This window comes from Crotalus tigris, unplaced genomic scaffold, assembly GCF_016545835.1.
Source record: "Crotalus tigris isolate CLP2741 ecotype Arizona unplaced genomic scaffold, ASM1654583v1 scf7180000018376.1261969, whole genome shotgun sequence".
NCBI classification, from domain to species: Eukaryota; Metazoa; Chordata; class Lepidosauria; order Squamata; family Viperidae; genus Crotalus; species Crotalus tigris.
In genome coordinates this window covers 1,035,347-1,057,505 of record NW_024096972.1, presented here as the reverse complement: position 1 = coordinate 1,057,505, position 22,159 = coordinate 1,035,347, and the positions used below count along the sequence as shown (strand labels likewise).

Sequence of the window (22,159 nt, the reverse complement as noted above, 5' to 3'; positions counted from 1 at the left end):
GTTTTATTTTGGTAATTTTTGTGTTTGGGCCTTAATTATTTCATGTTTCACAATTCTTCAGCCCTGCTGATCTGTTTTTTCCCTTTAGGATTTTCATCCATGGAATCTTTCCTATTTTTACCCCTTAGCATACTAAAAACAGCTCCTCTAAAATCCAGAATACTAATGTTCTATATTCAATTCTTGCCTGAAATACGGTGAATTCTAGAATTGCACAGTCACTGTCCGCCATGTTTTTGACAACTTTCACTTCCTCAAGGCCTTCTTCCTTTTAATAAATATTAAGTCCAATCTTCCTCTTCCTTTTGGACAACAAGGTCCTCTTGTGCCTTTCATAAACAATGCCAATGACTTCATTTTTTCATACGGTTCTGAGCTATAGGATACTCTTGAATAGGTTTTATTCGATGAAAAACTGTTCACCTCTCTGTGAAAGATGCAAATAGATCTCCCATAAAAACAATAGCCAAGGGCACTGCAGAGTCCCTTGAGTCTAGAGGTAAAATTACAAACCAGAGTTCCATAGGACTCTGTGTATGGATGAGGCACTGGTTTTAAGAATAACCACAGAATTTAACATTTGGTAGAGCCCCCAAGCCCCAAACAATGAATGTTAGTAATAAAATTGCTGTTTTTACTAAGAGAGAGAGGGAGCGAGGAAGAGAGGGGGGGAGGAAGGGAGGGGGGGAGAGGGAGACAGAGGGAGGGGGGAGAGAGAGAGGAAGAGAGAGAAAGAATGATCCCCAGGAGGAAAAGTCTGAGCTTATGTCTGCCTAAAAGCTTGTGTGCTATTTATACATGATTAAACACATACATGGGAGAGTACCCAAAAAACTGAGATGTTTCTAGCTTGTATGGAATATTTTGTTTCCATGATGGTGAAGCAGGGCAAGCAAGTAAGTTGCTGTAGTTACCACTACTAATCCATGGGCACCTCCAGTCTATTTTTTCAAGTACATTTGTTTTGTGTAACTTGCACAATTCTGAGTGCCTGGCAAAGTGCCTTAGTCCTTTCAATGTGTGCGAGCAATTCAAGCTTCCCTCCCCTTTGGCACTTTAACACTGAACCTGACATGTTAAACACAGCCATAAATACACATTTCAGTGTCAAATGGATATCTAGGATTTTGGGAAATAGGCGTACAAAGAAGCCTGTTTTTTATTATTTCCCAAGGCTGTTATACTATAGGGTCATAGAACAAGCCATGATTTTTTCCTCCAATGCCTTGATGTCCTTTCAATTTTGGGGGATTATAGCTTACAGCATTGCTAGCTAGCAAGTGACCATTTTGACTCGCCAGGTGTTAGGAGTTGCAAAGGGGAGTAGGGAAAATCAGACACCTCCTGCATTCTTCCTGTAGATTAAAATATCAGACACCTTATATTCTTATGGTATAACCTTCCACAGTCTTTAGGGTTCTTCAATAATTTCTCATCAACAACCCCTTTTTTAGCTATGACCTTTTGCATAAATACAAGAGTAATTTAGGTGAGGACTAGGGCAAACTCCCTGTCTCTCAAAGCCCCTTTCCACATTTATTTTATTGCAACTTGCTGTGGCTGCCATTTTATTATCTATCTATCTATCCATCTATCTATCTCCTGCCTTTATTGTTTTTACAAATAACTCAAGGCAACTAATATATTCAACACACCTTCTTCTCCTATTTTTCTCCCCACAACACCAATCCTGTTGGGCTGAGAGAGAGCGACTGGCCCAAAATCACCCAGCTGGCCTTCATAGCTATGGTGGAACTTGAACTCAGGGTATCCAGTTTTCTAGCCTGGTGCCCCAAGTACTAAACTAAACCAACTCTTTGAAAAGTAAATGGAAAACAGAGGATGCAATCTGGCTAAATGTTGGTGCTTTCTAAAGGGATAGTAGAAAACTAAAAACAAAATATTGGTTTCAAAAAGAGGTAGTTGTTTAAAATGGGCTTAAAAGCTCCACTGAATGTTCAAAGTGTCTTTCTTTCAGTACTCATTGACCAGAATATAAGCCATGGGAAAGTGGATTCACAGTCCCTACACCTTACATTTGCCCCATACCGTTTCCAGATACCCAAATCTAAGAAAAGAAACAGCTGTTTCCTTCCATTCCTCTTCACACCATTTTGCCCCTTCTCCCATAAAAAAATCAAGAATATTGTTCTAAATCTCGTTGACATTAAAATATCACTGGAGGTGCACAGCACACAGAGAGATTAAAATACTATAAAGAGAAAGGAAACCCCTTGCTATAATTATCAATTCTTCACTGCAGCAGCAATGTGTTGGGGGAGTAGGGGTGGGAATAGGAATGGGGAGGGGGGAAATTAAAAAAAAAGAAAAGCGACACACTAAAATTTTAATAGGAACCACTGCATTTAATTTAACAACACATTTTTTCAATTACCAGAATAATTGTTTTATTCATAAAATGAGTTTCCATAAAGAGGGTCATTTTCTTTTGTTTTTATTATTCATTTGTGCAACATATTTGAGGCATAATTCTCTGGCTCTGGAAGGGTGGGTTGCGTGTGCAGGCGCAGATGTACGTGCCTGCAGCTCGGCCCCCCAAATTCCTGAGCGTTGCTCAGCAGTCAGATGGATCTCAGCGTACCATTTTAGAAGCTATTGCTTCTAAAGACTATTCAGTGCAAGCTGTTCACTGTATGCCAGTGCCAATTTGTAAAGGGCTTTTGACCTGTGTGGTTTACACTGAAATGTTTGCAACATAGCATCATCTTGTCGAGCTAAAAGTGATATCAGCTTGAAGAAAAGGAGTCTCCTAACACAGTTAAGCATGGAGAGCACAAAAGGCTGGAGTACATCACCACCACTGCCCTTTGTGCTGTGTGCACACAGTACTCCCCAGTATTCTGTTCAATTAAAGTGGGCTTTGCAGAGTCCCTTTCAGTCTGAAATTCATGCAACATAAGCATATATTAAATGAATCCCTCATTTTCATTATGAGAACCAACAGAGGAAATTTAAAAATAAAATGAAAATTATATTTAAAAATAATTGAGAAAGGCTAGGCTCCCAAGAGTCCTGGAACAAGAAGCAAAAATGGTACGTGTGTATGTTTCACAATGCTGTTATATTAATGTTAGTCAAGACCCAAGTGTATTTAGTCTTTGCACAATTAGATATGGTAAGTGAATTTAGTGGAGCTTTGTAAAATTATCACATAGGCTAAGAGGCTGAATCAGGGTAGCTAGCAAATGCACAAAATCCATTAGAGTAGGAGATAAGGTCTCAGATTCCCAGACACTATTGCTAAAAAAACCTCTGCATTCCAGATCTTTTACTTTTATCAGTGTCTGATATCTAAGCACTTCACTTACAGGACAGGCAAAGCCAAACTGGAATGTCACTTAAGAGTTTTGAAGGAAGGAGATCCCAAATTAAATTCTTATATAATTTTATTTATATAATTTTAAACAAGTCACTGTGGCAGTAATGAAGGTAGAATGTTTTATTTAACCTCCATTCTCTATGCCAGTTTTAGAATTACAAGTTCTCCAAAGCTGATGCCATCCCTAACAGTCATAAGATGTTTGGATACAATACAAGCCATAGAAGGGAGATTCTTCTCCTCCTCCTCCTCCTTCTTTCTCCTCCTCCTCTTCCTCCTCCTCCTTGTTATTAAACTTTTTTTAAAAAAAATATTTTATTATGTCCAATGCTCTTGATTGATAAAATCCTGGCCCTCTTTACTCACAAGCTTTATAGTCAATAATCATGCTACTAGTGTAAGCCAACAGTGCAAGTCAACAGATAGGTGATAATAAAAGTGTTTTGGCAGCTAATAGATACTTTTGTGTGTGTATAACCCCCACACATATACACAGACACTCTCTTCCCCAATACAGTATTTGGTCAAAGAAAGAGGACAGGAATGAATAGATTAGACTTCTATTTTTGCAACAGAAATAATTCTGTTTTATTTTTACAATGGTTGTGTGAGACATTTTTTTTAAAAAACGTAATCCATCCACAATATACAAATGGGATACCAGAAAATCTATGTATAATTGGAATTTTTTTTAACCTACGGTAGAGGAGAATTGCAAAATTTGGAGAAATGTAGAGTTTGAAAAATAATTGCATTTCAATCTCTTTATTAGTCTGAGAAATGCAATTTATGTTGGTTTGAGTAAAAAAATGTGACCTGACATATCCCATCTTTAGAAGAGACTGTGCTGTAGGTTGGGATAATAAGTGTTGTCTTTACAGAAGTTGCAGTGTTATTGAAGGAGATGATTAACTAGATTACTATAGATTTCAGTTAAAATGCATTTCAGTTAACATTTCCTTTAAATAATAGAGATAGGGTCCTATGTGGTTTTGTAGATTGCACTGGAAAATTGACATTAAACATGAGCAAAACAGACCACTGATGGCATAGCTGGAATCAATAGACTTGGAAGAAGTTAGGGTAGATGCAGATTAAAGAGAGATTAAAGCAAACAAGAGCTAAAATGAAGTAATATTGGCAAACCACAATCTATGTACTAGTGAATGTCTTACCATGTTTGTCAAGGCAAAAGAAGGGAAACACTGAGAACATGACTTCACAATCTTTCAGACAATCCAAGCAGGTATACTTCAAACTAAAATTTTTGGCAGCTTTTGCATCAAATTTTTGGCAGCTTTTGCATCAAAGAGCTAACTACTGTATATGTTTTACCAACTCAAATTTGTTTAATGCAAAAATCACTTTTTAACCATGAAAGCACTAGAGCAGAGAAGGATCCTTTTTGTGACCAAAATTTGACATGTCTAATTTGCCTTTCTCTCAATGGCTTCAGACCCCCTACAACAGGGGTGTCAAACTCAATTTCATTGAGGGCCACATCAGCATTGCAGTTGCCCTTGGGGGGCCGGGTGGGTGTGGCCAGGGTGGGTGAGGCTTGCTGGGTGGGTGTGGATGGAGTGGGTGTGGCCTATTGGATGGGCATGGCCAGCTCTAAATCGTTTGCATCAAGGGTGCCTTTGGGGGCCTGGGCAGAAGAGGGACAGATCTGAGGGTCTCTGGCAGAAGGGAGTGGGACCGGGGCAAGCGCCAAGGCATGGTCCATTTCTTCATTCCTCACAAAGGGTGACACCTCCCCAGCATGCACTCAGGGGGCAGGGCCAACACGGCAGGGTCTGGTTCCTCGCTGTTTCCAGATGCCTTGTGGAGCTAAGACTGAATGCGTTTCAGCATAGATGGCCACCGCAAAATTGTACATTGGCTCCCGGCCGGCCTGGGCTAGGGCCAAGGCATCAGGGGCCATCCCCTCATTGTTTCCAGGATGGCTTTGTGAGCCACATGAAACCATTCATGGGCCACATCCTGCCCCCGGGCCTTGTGTTTGACATGTCTGCCCTACAGGAAACACACATTTGGAATTCTATTGTGCAAGAGACAACTTGCAGGGAATGTTCTGTGATAGCAACAGCACTTAGCACTTAGACTTATATACTTATATACAGTGCCTTACAGGCATCTCTAGGCAGTTTACAGAGTCAGTATATGACCGTCAACAATCTGGGTCCTCATTTTACTGATCTCGGAAGGATGGAAGGCTGAGTTGACCTTCAGCCAGTCAGGATCGAACTCCTGGCAGTGAGTGGTGAGTTAGCCTGCAGTATTGCATTCTAACGACTGCGCCACCACGGCTCTTATGAAGAAGGGGGGGGGGGAAGGCTACACTACTGTCTTTTTTGCTGCTATTTTGATCTAGACACCTTCTCATCAAACCTATATTCCAGATTAAAGGGCTCAGTCAATATGTACTGGTACCTAACATTTAGGTAGGCCCAGGGGCTACCTATTCCATTAAATCAGGCAACAACTGCCCCCCCCCTTTTCTCACTATATTTCATTGCAAAATTTTCAATGGCTGTCAAGTATGTGGGTGCTTTCACAGGGAATGCTGCACATGGTACCCGATAAGCCAAACATTTTCAAGGCCACAAAAAACAAATGAATGTTTCCCTTCTCCCAAAAAAGTGAGGGTGGCAGTGGAGGAGACCAAAAGGCATGGAGTTGCAAAGGGAATGAAGTATGGGTACATGTAGCTTGGGCAGCTGTAGGCAGCTGACTGAGGCTCCTAGCTTCTACATCCAGCTGTTGGCTGAAGACTCTGCTGGAAGCAATAACCAGAGCAAATACAGCATGAGATCATCCTTGCAGAGGAGTGGACTAAAGTGGAGCATGGTCTGATTGCAGTTCTCAAGCCATGGATGCAGAAAAGCTGGATCTCCTTTTGTCCAGCAGTCAGTTTTGATTTGGTGTTGGAGATGGGAACTATGAGAACAGCATAAAGAAAGGCAAACTTGCTGAGGGACACTTTGTATGATGTCATTATCAAGAGATGTTATGCCACTGCAATAACAGTGCTGCTCACTCCTGCTTGGCTCTAAGTGCTGGGGGTCCTTGCTTTGTTAGCATGTCCATACTCTTCAGAGGCCTTTGCATGGCTGTGGTGTGGGTCCTGCACAATGCGGTATGGTTCTGGCCTAACAGCAGCATCACCCAGTTTTTCAGAATCCCATTGTCCTCCCAATGACAAACTGAATCTAGATCCTCAAAAATCAGAATCTGCATGTTGCTGGTTGAGACATGGCCTGGACAATATCCCAGTCTTTCAATTATTCTGTGCCGTGTCCGCTGAAACTTTAAATGGCTGATCGTAGTCATTCAAAGCAGCTGCTCAGGCTTCCCTTCTCAGCTGGCTGTTGCACATTTTACTTTCTTGGTCTGCTACACTCCCCCAATGAAGCAAGATTTCCCTTCTGCTAAATATAGCTCATTTGGCCGGATCATATGCGAGTCCTACTTCCTAGCCATGGCCTCCTTTGGCTCAATTCCTAGCTTCACAGCTCCATTCACCCCTGGCCCATAGACGGCTGCCAAACCTCCTCCACTGCTTTCAAGAACCAGGAACGGGCCCAAATGCCGGTCTTTTTAAAACATCAGCTGGGAAGCTCAGGATGCTGCAAGGGGAAAACAAGCTTTCATCTTCTGGGACCCAGCAGCAGCTGGCACTGCTCAAACTACATGGTGAGGAACAATGTGCCTGGCACATACTGCTTATGTGCATATGAAGCCATAGAGCCCTGCCCACAGAACAGAAACAATTATACACAAATAGTGCATTTAAAGCACTGATGTGTAGTTATACAGCAATGAAATCCTGATAACAATCTGGGAAAAAGAAATCATTTGAAGGTTGACAGATACTGGCTCCCTGGCGGGATCTGTACCAGTGCCTCTTTCTCAGGGACCAATATGCTGAAATGTTTAATAAAAGCAACTGGATCCTTTAATGCAGGGATGTCAAACTCGGCATGTTATGTGACATGTCGCAATGTATCGTGACTTTTTTTCCCTTGCTGGAGCTGGGGTGGGCGTGGTTTCCACTTCACACATCTGGCCCGCAGGCTGGCAGTTTGACACCCCTGCTTTAATGGAACATATGCAAACTATGTATAATGTGATCTAGTCCCACATATCCATACATAGAGTTTGCAGTCTATCCTTAACTACAGAGGTGGACTCAATGTCTCACAGTCCAACTTCCCTTACAGGTTTGTTGTGGGGAAAATGATAGAAGGAGTGGTTTGTGTGCTGACTTTTGCTCCTGGAGAAAAAATAGAATATAAATCCAACCCATAAATAATGGGAGAAGTAGAAGGATTGGAGCATTACATAATTTTATTGTGTCTATTTACAGAGTGAATATACTAGAGGAAGTCATTGACTTATGACTGGTTGCTTAATGACTATTTAAAGTTACAATGGACTTAAAAAATGTTACTTACAACCTGCTCAACCTGTACAACTTCTCGAAGTTACAACTGCCGCACCACCCCTGTGGTCCCATGACCATATTTCAGGCACTTAGCAACTAGCTCATATCATGTGACCATGTGATAACATTGTAGGAGATGACCAGGCTGAGCCTGAGGGAGGGGTCAAGCATTGTCATCAGTCATAAGTCCCTTCGTGACCACAAGATATCTAAGTCTAGAGTGAATTTCACTGAGCCTTATCTACCTCCAATTTGCTTTGACCGTTACAAGTTCAGATTCTTGTAGAGAGCTTAAGCTTACAATAAACTTTTATTTTCATTTGAACTGCTTTGACTAGTGATTTCCTGCACTTGACAAAGATTTTGCTATTGTTTTGCCATTTTCCAGCAAAGAACAACCATTGGATCAGCTGGATTTGGATTTACAATCGTGTGATTTGCTTAACCACCGTTGTAAAAATAGTCATAAAATCAAGTGTGGTCACGTGGTGACTGGTCTTAAGACTGCAGCGAGTTATAACCAAAATTCTGGGCTCATTTAAAATCGTAAGTTAAGGACTAGCTGTATCTACAGCAGTTGCAAGAGAAAGAGGAGGCGCTGCTTCCATTTTATGCTTCTTCAGGGCATTTCCACATACCACCATCCCCATTTTTCAGTACCTCAAAGCATTTTCAGCTATCTATATGGCTGTCTTTACTCTTACTTGCACTAAGGACAGGCAGATGACGGATAACAGAGCATAAAAGCCAACCTTCAGTCATTACCCCACATTCTAAGCTATGTTAGCTCCCGAAGTAACAAAAATCTCCATGCAGGGGGGAAAAGGAGGGGAGGGAAGACTAATCCTGTCATGTTATTAGTAGATATAGAACTTAAGACTTATATATCACTCCATAGTGCTTTACAACACTCTCTGAGGAGTTTACAATGTCAGTATATTGTCCTCAACAATCTGAGTCCTCATTTTACCAACCTCAGAAAGATGGAAGGCTGAGTCAACCTCAAGTCAGTCAGGATTGAACTCCAGGCTGTGGACAGAGTTTCTCTGCAATTCTGCATTCTAACCACTGTGCCACCACTACTCTAACCACCAGTAGAAGCTGTTTGTATACATCTAAGAATTTTGCAAAACATCTGAGCTCTTTGTAGAAGATTGCCTGGTGGCAGTGTTATTTTCCCTGCATATACATGACCAATGAGAGCACATAGTAATTGTCTAGCCGGGCACCGTCCCCAAAACTATCACCATAGATGAAGATGTGTGTGTATGAGTCTGCAGGGAGTGATGATTCAAGTCTTGTAGAGTGTGATAGGGTACAAATAAGAGGAGATAAGAGTTCAAATCGTTCTATTATTCTTTTTGATAGTTTCTCTCCTCCCTTACATTTAGTCTACTTTAATCACTCTATGCAGTTTTTTCTACTGTACTATCAGCAATGCACTATTTTTGCTTGCTACATTTCATGAATAAATTAAAATATAAAAATAAATAGATAAAATCAAGGCTATGTAAACAGAGTAAATCAAACCCTGCAAATGATTTTTTTTTTTTTTAACAAGGACTTCTAAACTAACTAGAAGGAGTGAAACTGGGCTCATTGCATGCCAATGAGATCTACTGGACTAAATGAATGTTTCTCAATCTAGGCAACTTGAAGTTGTGTGGACTTGAACTCCCAGAATTCCCCAGCCAGTACTGCTATACACAAAAGAGCCATTAGACCGCTTATTCCATCAGTGAGCAATGACAATGTATTCAGAGTTCTTCTACCTAGAAAATCTATCTTGACAGGTATTTCCAGGTTTAAAATCTGACACCTCTGATTTTCCCCTACAGTCACAGAATACCCTAAGCAATCCATAGCTTTGTGCCTTCTATTTAAAAAATGAAACATTATTTTTTAAAAACCAGGAACTGTGCAGCATCCAGTTAGGCTGTACTTCAAGAAAAGAGGTGGCAGTATAGTTGATGGTGTGGGGGAAGGTCCACTGCTTTCCTGTTTGTGATTCCTCCCTTCTATTCTCCTATTTTAATAGAGAAGTGTGAGAAACATGGCAAACTAGTTTCTCTTGCTTTCAAACTGCTCTCATTGGAAACACACACACACACACAAGTATAAAGGGAAACCACAATTACACAATAAGCTACTAATAAAGGAAAATATTTATAGCTCAGCGTTGAAATGAAGGGTCCCGGTGTTCTCTGAGCTGGGTTATTTTCTTGTAGACGTTTTATTATCCAAATAAGGTAACATGTATTGATGATGTTACCTAGTTTGGGTAACGAAACGTCTGCAAGAAAATAGCCAAGCCTAGAGAGCACCAAAGACCCCTTACACAAGGAAGCTATTCTAAAGGGGAAAAGAAAGAGTACCAAGGAAATGGATTTTGTATGTGCTGGCCAATGAGACATGCCATACCCGGGAGTAAAGCTGGTATGATTTATATGTTCAGTAGAATGAGATGGATTTGAAAATCAAAGTATTCTGCTCTCACCTAAAACCTAAATAGAATCAAGTAGCTTTTATTTAACAATGTGTGTCTAGCACATAAAGCAATTTAAAATGGTATAGCCAGACAACTGCCCTGGAATAAGGTAGTTCGTCTTATGGGAGCACAGCATGGAAAACTCAGCTTACAGAGTCTTTTAACAAGGTCTTAATGCATCCTATCATGTGGGGATTGTACATACGTCTGCTCCTGGACACAATCCTGCTGTGATGGCACCAGCTGCAATTCTGGGGGGGGGGGGAGAGGGGAAACCAATGTAAAAAAGCTCAGTTTGCTTTTCGTCCCTAGAGAGCAAGATGCTTTCCCCCCCTGTAATTCAGTGCTGGGGGCAAATTGTACTCCAAGTTCAGCCGGAGGAAAAAAACATTTCACACGGAGTACTGATCTGACATGATGGGAAAGAAAGTACTTTCTCCAGTTAGTAATTTTATTTTTTGTTTCTTTTTTATAGTGAAGAGAAATTGCTTCTTCATGGAATTCCAGGAAGCTGGGGGAGGGAGGAGGATTGGTAAACAGGGTGATCAGCAACATATTGGGATCGGAATTGCTAAGAATGGGGTGGGGTAAATAAAGGTGGCATTAACCTATAATGAAAATTATTTAAGGAAGGAATAAATGATAATGTGACTGGAGGTCAGTATGTGTTATGAGAAGACATGTTCAGTTGATAATTAAGGTCCAGATAATTTACACCTTATAAACTGAAACCAAAACATTCAATCAGAGGCATGGGAAAAATAAATTCTAGCCTTGGTATATTTTTCCCCCCAGAAACAAATGAGGAATATTGCTTTTAAATGCCTTTAATTGTATGCATGTTCCCTGAAATTACACTATATTCTTTGATTCCAGGATGCAAAGGTTTTGATTTGGAGGTGATTTCTCTCCTTTCTTTCATAAGAGGAAGTATTTGTAAATACTTAATTTGCAAGTGAAAACGATGCAGCAGGCTCAACCAGTTCAGGATTCTATTATCAGTAGCATCTGTAGACTGGGCCATCCATTTTAAAGTCTTCTTGTGGGTGTCCACAGCACCCATAAATGGCAGGGAGCCATTCACTGATATAAACTACAGATTGTCTTGGGTGAACCAGCCAATGTACATAAAAACCCAATAAGCATGTCATGTTTTAACCCAATGAATGAATTCAAACAATGTAAGATGGCTTAACTGGATAGAGCAATGGTTCTCAACCTGTGAGTCAGGACCCCATTTGGGGTCGAACGACCATTTCACGGGGGTCCGCCATTTTCCCCCCCTTTTCCTTAGCTGTGTTACTCCCTTTTATTCTATTGGCTTTTGAAAGCCAATAGAATAGACTCTCTTGAATAGAGTCTAATTCTATTGGCTTTCAAAAGCCAATAGGAATTGTCCAGGCTGTCTCTGCCCTGCTGAGCCTGCCAAAAGTCCCATTCTGCAAACGATGCTGCACCAGTTGAGTAGTCCTCGACTTATGACCGGTTGAGTAGTCCTCGACTTACGACCGGCTGGGGGTCGCGGCATTAAAAAGGTTGAGAACCACTGGGATAGAGGAAGACTTTCCTGGTTGTATCACTTCACTTGAGGAGTTTTTCCACACAAATGGACCAGCAGGTAGGAGATGTGGCTGTGATTCAGCCTCCCCAGTTAGAAGACAAAGGATGGGAGACCACGTACAGGAAAGTGAGGTTCTCTTGAAGCAGTGGAGCAGGAAAGCCTTTTGCCAAGGATAGGATTAAGAAATTTAGCTCTGATCTTGAGAAGGAGAAGGCAGAAATGAAATGATTATTTGGCCAGGGAAAACAGACAGCGGAGGAAGAGATTCAGAGCAATCCTGTCCTGACCTTGTTAGGCATTGCAGGCTTTGTTCAGGCTTTCACAGTTTTGTTAATCTATCCTACAACAACCCAAGATCATTCCTTTTGACCTGATCTCCCTTGAAGGGCTGAGAAGTTGTGAAGAAGCAGCATATGTCATGGCTGCTTTGCTGTCAATCTCATGCATCAGGAGAAACGTATCAATGCTAGAGGTAGGACATGCCCTAAATGTGGGTGCCCACACAACATAACCAGTTCACTTGAAGTTTGCTTTCAGAAGTCAGATGAAGAGATTCCTATTTATTTATGTGCCTGGAGGTTTTAAATACTTGGCAGTCTCTGAATTATTATTGGGTTTTTTTTACAGAAAAGCAAATCTTTCACAAACATTAAACAATTATGAATTTTTATAATCTTACTTATACTGGTTAGATTGTTTTTCAAAATGCCAACTGCTTGCTGTGTTTGCCATTTTCGATAGAAAACTAGGAAATAAATTTTAAACACAAACGTGCACAAAAATACCTAAGAAAAAGCATGAAGGCGTGCAAATATACATTCCTGTGTATTCTACTTATTCAAACCTTTTATGCATGCAAGTATATATGAAGTTCCATTTTATTCCTCCTTCACGTACAGTTAGAACAAATGAAGGAACAAAACAATAAATTTAGAGCCATTTTAATAAAAGAAGGCAACCAGATAAGTCCATAATGAGAGATGGAATTATCCTCAGGGTCAGTGTTTCTCAACATTGGCAACCTTAAGATATCTGAAATTCAACTTCCCGAATTCCTTAGCCAGATTTCTGAGAGTTGAAGTCCACATTATTTTAAGAGTTGCCAAAGTTGAGAAAGACCACTCAGGTATCAGGTCTCACTCTCAGCATCGGTACAACGGTCTATTCAAGAAATTCCCCCAATGGTTTTGGGATTGGGAAAGATGGCTCTTCTTATCCACTCAGAGGAACATTCATTTCCAAGTAGTGTGCTACCAGGTGAGTGAGAAGTAGATCTCAGCCATGGCTACCTGCTTCCCTTGCCCTTTGCTGCATGGCAGGCCAAGCAGTGCTCAGTGAAAAGGCATGCTGGGCCAGTGGTCCTATTAAATAATTGGATGCTCAGCCTCAATGCAAGGAAGAAGCAGGTGGGGAGGTAAAGGCAGGGCAGAAAAGCTAAGGCTGGTAGCATGCTGGGCCTTGTATTCACGCTGGGGCTGGAGGATCCTTGCATTGCATATGCTACATTTTCTGCTTGTTAAATGTCAGCATGTGGTTAGGAGACATGAATGTTTCATCAGCTGTTAGGGAAGAACCTCTGCTGATTAAATGGCACCGGCTGGGGGTTAGGCATGCAAACAAGGACTTTGTGTGTGTGTGTGTGTGTGTGTGTGTGTGTGTGTGTGTGTGTGTGTGTGTGAATAGGTACTGGAAAGTACTGTATGATAAAGAGCACCCAGGGGCATTCCATTAACAAAAGATGTGTCATGTGTGTGTGTGCGCACATGTGTGCTCATCAGAAATGTGGAAAAAAAATGGTTGTATAAGAAATACACAAGTTAGGTCATGTGCCCTGCAGATGAGTAAGAGCTTCAGCTATGAGGAATCTCAATGCTGGAACAGTTAGATGCCTTTTCTCTTTCTCTTAGATGCCTCTATGGCTAAGGCTGTTTTCCTTTGGCTGAGTGTTTCACCGGGCCATCCTGCTGGTTCCCTCACTCCCACACATGGAAAGCCCATATGTACCTTAGAATATATTGACCTCTTTGGGTATCATAACAATGCTATGCTGACATCCTCTAAGCCTCAGCTTAGGCGCCTTGCCAGTTCCAGACTGACTAACAGAATAACGGAAGAGACCTTGGAGGTCTTCTAGTCCAGGGGTCCTCAACTCCTGGTCCATGGACCGGCACTAGTCCACAGCATGCCAGAAACTGGGCTGCACAAACAAGCAAAGCCCCATTCGCTGGTCCATGGAAAAACCTCTCTCCATGGAACCGGTCCCTGGTGTTCAAAAGGTTGGGGGCCTCTGTTCTAGTCCAACCTCCTGCTCAAGCAGGAGACCTTATACTATTTCAGACAAATGGCTATCCAATCTCTTCTTAAATTTAAACTTCCAGTAATGGAGCACCCATAACTTCTGGAGGAAAGCCATTCCACTGGTTAATTGTTCTAACTGTCAGGAAATGTTTCCTTAGTTCTAGATTGGTTCTCTCCTTGATCAGTTTCCATCCACTGCTTCTTGTTCTGCTTTCTGGGGCTTTGGAAAATAGGTAGACTCCCTCTTCTTTGTGGCAGCCCCTTATTTATTGGAACATTATTATCATGTCCCCTCAGTCCTTCTTTTCACTAAATTAGAGATAGTGCTAGCACTAGCACTTAGACTTATATACTGTTTCATAGTGCTTTACAGCCCTCTCTAAGCAATTTACAGAGTCAGCACATTGTCCCCAACAATCTGGATCCTTATTTTACCAACCTCAAAAGGATGGAAGGTTCAATCAATCATGAGCCATTCAGAATCGAACTCCTGGAGTGAGCAGTGAGTTAGCCTGCAGTACTGCATTCTAACCATCACCAATGCTCTTTCCATATGACATTAAGTACTATAAAATAAAGGATATTAAAGCAGGTGCCAATGGACCTGGGTTAGTTGCTTTCCACTGTTCACACAACTATTTTCTTGTCATTTGAGGCCCTTTGGGCTATGAACAGGATCCCAGACTGGGAGGTCCAACCCTAATTGGATGCAGAAATCTGTGCTGGATAAAGACAATGGCCTGCATGTGTAAACATATGGGAACAAGTCACCGTTCAAAGGCAAGAAGAGTGATGGGCTATTTAGTTCCATAGTGAGCTGCCTTAGAGCTGCTTAATCACACTATTCAAATTCAAGAAACATTCCTAGATTAGATCAATATGTTGGAACAGTCTATATGTATCACACACTAATGCCCAAGTAACACGAGAGTAGGACATTGATAGCTATTGTCATTGAATACTGCAACACTGCTATAGAAGAACAATTTACAGGGTAGCAAAAGTACAAAGAAAAAAGTAATAAAGACGAAGTTCTGCCCTGAGGAACTTGTGATATAAATATGAATTATCTTCCTGTTGGTTCCAGGGATTTTTGTGCAGTTTATATCAATGACAAAGGCACCTCATTTCTCTGAATATATATGTCAAATACTTCTTCTAGGCTTAAGTATTATGAGATAGATATTATTTCTCCATCTTTATTCACCAAGATGTTCTTTCAGAAAGGTCTTCTTCACATTTGCTCCAAAACACTATCCTCCCCTCCCCCACAAGATTATATTGTAAGCACAGAAACTATATTATTTAATGGTAGGTAAGCTTGCCACACCTGATGGGGACAAAACTCATCCTTTTAGAGAGTATGCTATCCCAAAAATTGGCCTTTGGCTTATCTTGAAAAGGCTAAGCAGGTTAGATCTGGATTGTAGTAGGATGCCACTAGGAAATCCCACAACTGTAGGCTAAAATGTGATGTTGAAGAAATATCCTAGAAGAGAGCTGATCATCACTTATAATGAGTTTAGCAGCAACAGTACATTATAAGTCACCAGGCACAGCAGGGCAGTTCTTCCAATGTCCCCTGAGGAGGAACAACTGGTGGCTTGTCATCAGTGGTGGGATTCAAATATGTGAACAACCTGTTCTCTGTGTGGATTCCGCTCCCGGAAGTGCATTCTGGGCCTGGGCAACAAAAAAATTGGCTACCGGTTCTGCTGAACTGGTACAAACTGGCTGAATCCCATCACTGCCTCCTTCCCCCCCCCCAAAAAAAAACACACCACCCTTTCACATGGCTCAAAGTCATTAATTCAAGGGGCATTTACTTTTATTTCAGCAGAAATTGGGTAATTCTTCAAACCTAATGGCAGAAGGTCATTGGGATGAACTGCAATATAGGGGTAGCAGATTATGCTATGAATAAAAAGGACTGGTTCAAAACTCCCTTTACTCAATAGTGCTTTTCAGGAAGGAATTATTCTCTCCGTCCCAGTTCTCCTGCCTGCACAGTGGAGGACTGTATTACTGAACTACTTTTCAAGCTGTGGTCAGTACTGAAATAAGGTAAACAAAGCATTTAAATATTTAAAACATGGCCCCAAATCCTAATCATTACTGTTACACAAAAGAAGGTTCATCTGGAGCTTTACAAAATTACAATTTTTAATAGCTAGAAAATATGGCTAAAGATGAAGGCTCCCTTTCTCCTTGTTGGTAACACTGACCTCAGTATAGAGCAATAGGACCGTGCATGCTTCCAAACTGATTGGAAAATGAGGTTTGGACTTCAGAGACATCTCTGCTATTCATTAAAGCTTCCTGTCCCATTCAGACTTCTGCATGAACCTCAGGGGGAAAAAAAAATACTGCTTTAAGGACCTGATTTATTAAAGCTGGCTATCCAAGCAGCCGCAAGCATCTCCCCCTTCTCACATCCCAGATTTCATGGAAGATTGAAAAATTCCAGATTTAATTAACAGCAGAGAGGTTGCTGTACTCACATGAAATCCAAAGCATTTATTCTAAATCGTTTTCAAAGCATGCACAGCCGTACCAAATAGGAGTTCAGCCTCTTTTCTGTTCCTGCGTATCCCTATTTTAGACAGGTTAACAGTATAAAACAGTTGGAAGGGACCTTGGGGGTCTTCTAGTCCAACTTCCTGCTCAAGCAGGAGACCCTATGACATTCCAAACAATGAACAGAAATTAATTAACATGAACAATGAAATATGCTTTACTGCTTTTGACCTTAGCACAGGTCTCCTCCTAAATGCTCCAATGCTCTGCTACCGAAAGAAAAACTCCATTCTGCCTTTAAAATGCAAGCAACATCTATGGAATAAGCTGGCCACATAGAAAAGGCATTTTTTCACAAGGAAGTAGCATTCCCCCAATTGTTTATCTCACCCATCCTGGTGACATTCCAAATGCACGATTCAAAACTGTCACAGCACAGAACATCTGCACGCAAAGGATAATTGGCTGGTGGATTTTATTGCCTCACGCTGTGGCCATGGTCATAGAAAGGATAGCATGGGAAGAGAGTCAAACAGATGGACAGAAGACAGAAACTATCTATGGCTAATTATTAAAATGCCTTTGGGCTCAAAGGAAATATACCAGGAAATATCAGATCTTGGACCCAAGAAGCATGAAGTTGCTCTGAGCCTCCTTGAAGCATGTGGTGGTTGCTGTGACAGGCCTAACCAGAATAGCCCTTCACATGACCCAGGAAGATTCTTCTTATGTTCAAAGGGCTGCCTAAAATCCTCAGATGAGAGGTTTGATAAATAGAGCTTAGGTCCATTCTTACTTAGTACTTTTTCTTTGGTTGGGTTTACACACTGCCTTGAGCTCTAATACTGAACACACTGATTTTGGCTTAGCGCAGCGTCTGAACCCTACCAACTGAAACTTATTCAACAAGCCATAGTGTTACCCGATGTGGTATTTCCCTCCCTAAAGCCTAGGGGCATACAAAACTGTAGGCAGCATAAAAACCTACTAAATAAATGAAATTTTAAAAATTGTACAGCTAACAATTTATCTGTTTAACAATTTAACCATCTACGGTGCCTTTAGAGACGTTACACGACCCTTTTGGCTCAGCAAAATTGTTGAACATCCTCAGTAGTCTGGCAACAAATGAGATAAAAACACGGGTTGCAGCCACTAACTCATGCTTACAGTGGAGCTGGCACCCAATCTGGCAGAAAAATGGGGTCCCTTTAGAGATGTTATATGACCCTTTTGGCTCAGCAAAATTCCAGCAACTTGTAGAGAAGAAAAAGATTTAAAATGACTGAAGGTTGACCTACTGAAAAAGGGTACTAAACAATGACAACAACAAAAATAAAAAGGAAACTGTTTTTTTTTAGAGTCATCTCATTTGTATTTCCAATGGATAGATTTCGGTAAAACAATGTCAGACTTAGATAAATCTTTGTTTTTCTTTCTCTGTAGCAACTTAAATGTCCTTTTCCCTACTTTCTCAAGCTAAGCTATACCCATGACAAATGTGTGCCTTTGTGTGGGTGTGTACATATGTGAATATGTGTGAATGCTACCTCTGCCTGTATGTGATCGGAAGCTTTGCATTTTTCATCCTTACTTGAATATCACATCCTTCTACCTTGGTGAGAAACCTTGTAGTTATAGTTATTTCAATACTTTTCTGCTAAATTCTGTATATGCTCCATTAAAGTGAAGGGCCTTTTGATTCTTCCCACTGGCTCATTCTTATTTCTCATTTTTCCTGAGTTCCTTGTAGATTGTAAAAGCGTTTTGAGCCCCCTGCTTGCCACCTCCTTACTCTGTTCTCACTCCAAGTTTTTTTTTTAACCTTCTTCTTGCAATCAGTCAAACATTTTGCTTGTGACATTAGGTTCCTTTTTTCAAGTTATTAAATTGTGTTAGCTTACAATTTCAGATTGTTAACTGCTTAAGGTCACTGTGTCGGTCTTTAGATTGTTGATTGTAGTGACAAAACACCAAGTAATTATTTGATTACCTTCAATGCCTTTATCCTCAAACAGTCTTTAAGAAAATGTATGCGTGGGTTATTCATTAGTTTCAGGTTTGGACTACCTGAAAGCATAAGCCTATAAGAATAGCCTATATTATCTGGCCCCTGTAGAAGGGCTTTGTGCAGTGACCCTGGCTATTACAGTGCTTAAGCAAAGCATCGCTTAGTGTGATGGATCTCTTAATACCACACTATTACATCAGTAAAGTTTATGAACCTTGCTGGACATTTTTTGTTTTAATTCGCAAGATATAAGAATACAGGAATGGTTGCTCTCCCATCATCCAATTTGGCTTCAGCTAGGAACATTTAGCTAAACTGCATCAACCATGCAGCCGAATTTGACAGCCATGTCTGGATGAGAGAGCTCTGTTTGCTTTGTGACAATGCCAGACAGCCAATGAGAAATGAGGGCTTTTTTCTTTGATCCTAAGGTCAGTGGATGAAAGGAAGTGGAGGGACAGGATGGGGACATGCTTCGTAAGATGATTTGTCAGCATCAAGGAGGGTGATATTTTGCTCCATCCACAGCGCCCCTTCCCCAAATGGGAAATTTGCAGCCATGAACAGAACAGCAAAGCTTAAAAGGCAATTTAACTGAGTCCTATTTACCTTTCCAAATATAGAGTTGAACCTTTCTGTAGGTATATGAGTGTAGTACCTGGCAAAGAGAAATTTAAATCTGAGCAGAAAGTAACCAGTACATTGCCTCTGCCTCACTTTTTTAAAAAAAATCATACCCTCCCAAACTTTTCATTATAAAATCGATCTGCTATGACTGTCTGCAGTAGTATGATAATATGATGTAAGAGTTTATCTCTGTAAGAATCAGGAATTTCAGATCAAGGTGTGTGTTGATAGTCCTATAATGGAAAGAGAGCAGGCTTGGCAAGCAGATACAGCCTTCTGAGCAGCCATGAGTTGAAACAGGTTCTCTTTCTCCAATCCTTTGATGGAAAGTGGTAAAATTGCAAAATAAAAAGAGAGAGAAAGAGAAAGCTGCTTTCCTACTGCTCTAATCTCCCTCGCTCAGGCAAAGCACCACAGGCAAAATCTAACTTCCGTAAATATTTGCTAAAGCAGGAGAAGATGCTAGAGGGGAGGAAGTTGTTTAATTTTGGCACGTTTGTTAAAAGTGTGAACATTAAAAGGAGAAGCAAGGAGCAGCTTGCTAGCAGGGTTGGTGAGGGGGAAGTGCGTTTCATACAGAACTAGAGCTGGGGATTAGCTTCAAAGAAAGGTTTTGTTTGCAGCCAATTTTACTTCATGCTTTTTAAAATGTATCAAGTGTGTGTGTGTGTGTGTGTGTGTTGGGAAGCAAGCATACCATGTGTATGTGTGTGTTCATAAGTGAAAATTTAAAACAATATACAAAAATATGACTTCTTCAAATAACTTGAGAAACTGCAAACATTTTGGACCAATATCCCCATAAGTAAAGATTCCTTCAAGACAAGTTCCACCCACCCCCAGTAACTATATAGACACATCCATACTGGGAGGTGTATGTATGGGGACAATATTAGAGAAGTGGTTTGCCCTTGCTTTCTTCCAGGGTTTATTACTTGCCAATTTAGCCTTCAGCCTGGGATTTCCTGGCAGTGTCCCACTGAAATACTATCAATCTACAACCTTATTTAATTCCCCCCACCCCAAAGATTAGTTAAAGTCTGCCAGCTGCTGCTACCTGCTGGGAAATAGGCACATGACATTTACACTAATCTGCAGTAGACAGACAAAACATATGGAGTCTCTAAACAAGTCTGCAAAACGGAGAGAGTCAGAAGATCTATCTTCACTACTCTTGATTCTAGGCTAATTGTGCAGAATGAGTCAAAATTTGCATCTGAAATCAGAGACTGATGAAAAAGCTGGTTAAGGACAGAGTGCTAATGCACGCTGTTTAGACCAAAAATGGACCAAAACATGCTTTCTTAAGGGGGAGCTGCTTACTTGAAAAAGAGGGAGGTGGATTTTATAAAGAGAAATAGGAAAGAAGTGCTGGTCATACAATTCTGCCTTTTCTCTCATTCAATAAGCCTCTTCCATATGATATGTGCACTGCACCTCATACTTTAATGGTGCCTCTGAATTCGGATTCAGTTCAGAATTAATCACAAAAGTTAACATGCAGAATGGTTATGCTTGGATTATTGTACAAACCTTCTAGATGGGCACCTCCATTTTTTCTGCAACTGTAAAATACTGTTTTGAAGGTAATCCAAGTTAATTGATGACTTCCCTGAGCTCTTTATGCAGCCTCAGGGAATAACTAGCTCACAACGACATCAAAGCCCTTGTGGCCCAATTATGACACTCCAAAATAGCCATAAATAATCCTTTTCCTATTAATTTCAGTCTCCCATCAAGAACCATAGCAGCTCTCTACAAAGCAGAAAGTTGGGCATAATACGACTTTCTAAAAATCTTACAATTCAACAGCTTCACTCAAACAGAGATACATTTCTATTCAGAAACATAGTTATTATGATCTCAGCATGATTTCCATGTTGTGAACGCAAACCAGTTTTGATAGTGGCTCCCCCCACCCCAAGCTGTCTTTTCCCTATAATTTGACTAGGATGGTGAAAGTATCTTTCGAATGCTCTAATTTTGCCCAAAAAGTATGATTGGAGAAATTCTGTATACTGTCACAAGCTGACCTATATTGTGCTATAATTAAGGGATGGAATAACTACTTTACATGACTTTATCAGTCTGGATACATAGGCAGCTGCCTATTCCACCACCTGTCTCAGTTAATTCCTGGTATCTATAAGATAAATGGTCACTTAAAGAAAACTACATTTGAATTCTTCATTCCAAGTCTCTAACAATCAGACATGGAATCACCTTGAATTAAAAGAAGTATTTTATAAGATTAGTCTGGAGGAAACTTTCTATTGTCATAAATCTGAAAACTGAGATTGAAGATCACACGCTATTCAAATTGGTAGCTTCTGTATGGGGCAAAGTCAGCACAAATAGCATTAGCCTAAACCAGTGGTTCTCAACCTGTGGTCTGTGGACCCCTGGGGGATACAATGTCATGACAGAGGGTCCACAAAGGCTTGAACAAATGTTATGATTTAAAGTTAAGTCTTGGGGATCCATCGCCATGGTCTGTGGCCACAAAAGGTATCTAAAGGGTATCTGTCGGTAAAGAAAAGGTTGAAAACTACTGGCCTAGGCAAAGAGTAGTGATGAAGATACTTAGGAGTAATTAGTCTGATGGGTTACTGCAACCATTTTCAGATTACAGCCTTTCTATTCTCCAAGTCTTCTGATCTCAGTTTAAGATGCAGCCAGACTTAATCAAGGTTGCTTCAAGCAGTGAACATCAAGAGGCAGTATCTACGGACATATAGGTAATCCTTGCTTAGTGATGGCTTCACATACAACTGTTGGCGGTTACAACAGTGATGGAAAATTAACTTTGTGATCAATCCTTTCATTTACAACCTTTGCAGGTCTGTAGTGCAAAGAAAAGCTAAAGTAAG

General features: G+C 40.8%; 1 protein-coding gene across 4 annotated transcripts in view; it reads right to left on the bottom strand.

The window, feature by feature from the left end:
- SDK2 (sidekick cell adhesion molecule 2) overlaps nt 1-22,159 on the bottom strand; it is a 392,527-nt gene that overhangs the window by 200,661 nt on the left and 169,707 nt on the right. Inside the window, exon 1 of one of the 4 annotated variants that reach the window (XM_039351957.1) lies at nt 16,360-17,602. The exons of the other annotated variants lie outside the window; for them this stretch is intronic. The gene's annotated coding sequence lies outside the window, so the exon portion shown is untranslated. Of the gene's footprint in view, nt 1-16,359; nt 17,603-22,159 lie in introns of those variants that run through there. 4 annotated transcript variants of the gene reach the window in all.